This window comes from Benincasa hispida, chromosome 11 (genome assembly GCF_027475165.1).
Source record: "Benincasa hispida cultivar pf3 chromosome 11, pf3_genome.v1.1, whole genome shotgun sequence".
NCBI lineage: Eukaryota > Viridiplantae > Streptophyta > Magnoliopsida > Cucurbitales > Cucurbitaceae > Benincasa > Benincasa hispida.
Genome location: NC_143488.1, coordinates 13,138,883 through 13,142,356, shown reverse-complemented (window position 1 = coordinate 13,142,356; position 3,474 = coordinate 13,138,883). Strand labels below are relative to the sequence as shown.

General features: G+C 34.4%; 1 long non-coding RNA gene across 1 annotated transcript; it reads left to right on the top strand.

Moving 5' to 3' along the window:
- Positions 1-546: 546 nt before the first annotated feature.
- Positions 547-3,258, top strand: LOC150032403 (uncharacterized). The gene is made up of 2 exons (XR_016524687.1): positions 547-2,346; positions 2,428-3,258. It is a non-coding gene; the product is annotated as an uncharacterized LOC150032403 (long non-coding RNA).
- Positions 3,259-3,474: the final 216 nt, after the last annotated feature.

Below are 3,474 nucleotides of genomic sequence, written 5' to 3'. Positions count from 1 at the left end.
ATTTTAAAGTATACGAATTAAAATAGACATTACAGATTAAAATAAAGTTTGTACTGAAAAGAAAAGATTAAAACAAAAATACTATATATACGGAGAGATTATTGTTGAAATGAGAGGAAAGAAAATAGTCTCTCCTAGAACTTGAGAGAAAGATTGCTGAGCCATTATTTGGTGCTATTGGATCTGTGATTACAACTTCTTCCTATGACATTTTGCCTTCAAGAGAAGAAGATTAGAAGGCAAATGGATTCTACAAAGGGTTTATTTAACTTCATTCTTGTTGGAAGAATTTAACTTAACTATATTTTGGGTGTGGAATTTATAGGACTAATAATGCATGGCAGCTGCTGCTAGTGCTCATCTAATTAATATATTTTAGACCATTCATTGACGTTGAATTTGTCCAATGTAAAAAGTTTGGCACATGTCAGTTAGAACGATGTTTTGTCTGGATGTGATAATTATTGATTAGTATATTATTACTTTTTTTTTTTTTAATAGAGATTTTCGTCATTTTCTTCAATCTTTGTACAAATTCTTGTCAGACTCAATGGATTTCTTGAAAGTTTTGCTACTTTATGAGTAGGTAAGTTCTTTTATCTTGGAGATTGTGTTAGGTGAGCCAATTCTTGAGACTTTTTCATTTAATTTTTTCTTGTAATTTTTTGTTCTTGAATGTTCTTACTTTTAATTTCAAGAAAATCCTATAGAAATGGGTTGAACCTCAATTTTTTTAGATTTTTGTATGTAAAATTACATGGCTCTATAGCATAATTGCAATTAGGTTGCAAAAACTAGTGATTTTAATGGAAAGTTTGGACTTCTTTTCCTATTTTTTTTAAAAGATTTACTAGTTTAGAACATTCATATTAATCATTATTTTAGTCTTTTTAATTTCAAGAATGTCATAGTTGAGAAAACCCAAGAAATGCATGCAATTTAGGAATTACATGTGGAATGTCTTTAGGAAGCTTTTATGAACTAAATTGGGGTTAATTGACCAATTTAGGTTAATTGGCTTACTAGGGCATTAGGGCTTAACCTTAATGAACTATGGAACAATTGAATTGCTTAAAATGAATTAAGTCTATGATAGAATTAGGTTAATCTGCATAATATTCCCGAGATCCTTTTTCCATTGAATATGTTACATAATTTCTTTTATACTATCTCTCATTATTCTCATTACCAAAATTTCATATCAATTCTTCTTTTATTTTTTCGTAGTTTCTTAAAACCAACAAACCTCCACTCAATTTGGATTTCAAAACTCAATTGTACCAATTAATAGAGGTTCTCCGTGGATCGACCTTGTGTTTCTACTTTACTACGTGTTAGTATTAGTAGTTGTGCGCATTTTAGAAATTCTATTTGTTTTGGGTTAAGATGAACAAATAACATCATTTTAGCTCGAAGAAATTGGCATTATTGTCGGGGACTTGTACAATTGGCTTATTTGAATTTTGAATTCCTTTAAAAATAAAAAATAAAAAAATAAGAGAAATAATAAAATCCAAAAAACAGTTAATGTGATTAAATTTTTATTTTTTTTTGTGCATGACCTGCTCCTCGTGGAGTGTACTTTGTGATTTTGTTGTAGACATTAACCGTGAGTAGAGGCGACTTCGAAGGAAAATAACAAGAGGAGAAGATGGAAAATTTGAGGAGCTAAGACAAGAAGAAGAAGCAAGAGAGTACCATGAGAGAGCTTGCAGAGCCGAATTACAACCAACAACCATTGTGCATAGTCTACCCGAAGACTACTGTTCTGTTCAAACTTAAACCAGGACTTGTGCATCTCTCGCCTAAATTTAGATGACAACCTGACGAGAATCTGCACAAACACATGAAAGAATTTCATCTCGTATGGGATGGAATGCACCTGCATGAGATAACCCAAGAACAACTTAATCTTAGGGCCTTTCCTTCTCTTTGAAGGATATGGCCAAATATTTGTTGTACTACTTGTCGGCAGGATCCATCATTACATGGAATGGTTTGAAAAAGTTCATAGAAATTATTTTCCCTATATCTAAGGCACAGAATATTAGAAAAGAAATCTATGGCATTAAGCAAGTTGTAGGAGAGTAACTTTATGAATATTGGAAAAGATATAAACAACTTTGTGCTTTATTCCCTCATTATCAAATTTCTTAACAATATCTAATCCAATATTTCTATTCATGTTTGCTTCCATCGAAGAGGAGCAACATTGATGTTGCCATTGGAGGGGCTCTAGCTGACAAGAGACCCACAAAAGCTAGTCAACTCATATCCATCGTGGCGGAAAATTCTCAGAATTTCGAATCAAGGACTGTCAACCACAACATTGGTCAGTCCAAAGAGGTAAGTGAGCTTAGAACTCAAGTCTTTAATCTTGTTTCTCTTTTTACACAGGTTTCTCGAGGTGATCTTCCTCATGTTAAGACATGTAGAGCATTTGGAGTAGTCGGACATACCTTCGAAGCTTACCCACAAGTTCACGTGAATGATATAGGAGGCTTCCAAACGAAGTACGATCTGCATGGGCAAACCTACAATTGACGGTAGAGAGATCATGCATGGAAGTACTCAAACATTAGCAAACTCATGCAAAAGAAGTTTTATTACTAAATATTGCGGCGCTAACGCATTGTATTGCAGGATCTTTACAAAAAGCTAACGCATAATCAAGAAGTGCCGCAGGGAAAGCTCTAATGCATGGGCCATGCGTCGGAGGGAATTCAATGCAGAGAAGATACATTGATCCAGGCTGATTATGTCACATCACCACTTGCAGTATGGGCATCTGCAGCAGGCGGCGTCTGAAAAGCTTCTGAGAGTCAGGCAGTTGACCAGGGCATGGACTTTAATGCTGCCAATTCATCAAGTGAACATGACCAACGCCTATAAATAGATGAAGTCCCTCCAGAGTTCGAAGTCAAAGATAGTACAAAGAAATTATCAAGACTCCCACTCTCTGTAATTAGCATAGTCGTAGTTTAGGTTTGTGCTGTGGTGCCAAGACGAACAGAAGGGTTGAAAACCACCACCACCGCCAATCAGGGAGCGAAGGAAGCCAAGCTTAAGAAAGATACTTCGTCCAACTCCTATACAAGTTATTGTACACAACATAAATGAGCCAAAGAGATACAAGAGATTGTACTGTGCGGCTTGATTCAGTTTATTTCATCTCATTTATCGCTTTCATTGCATTTGATTGAATATTACTTTTGTAAAGACAATTTACTTCTTTATAAAATTCATATATTTGATCCATCACATTTTACCATTGTTTATTTCTTGTTTATGTTGAATGCATTTATACTTTATGCAAAACTTCATTTCAACGCTCAAGCCAATATGATCAATTTGTAAAAGCATCTTTAACTTAGACTGTTCGAGAGAATAACTAAGCCGCATCAAGTAGGACACCTAGTACAGCTACAGATATACTTACTAGTGTTTATTGTTTTCTGTGTTAGACGCATGCAT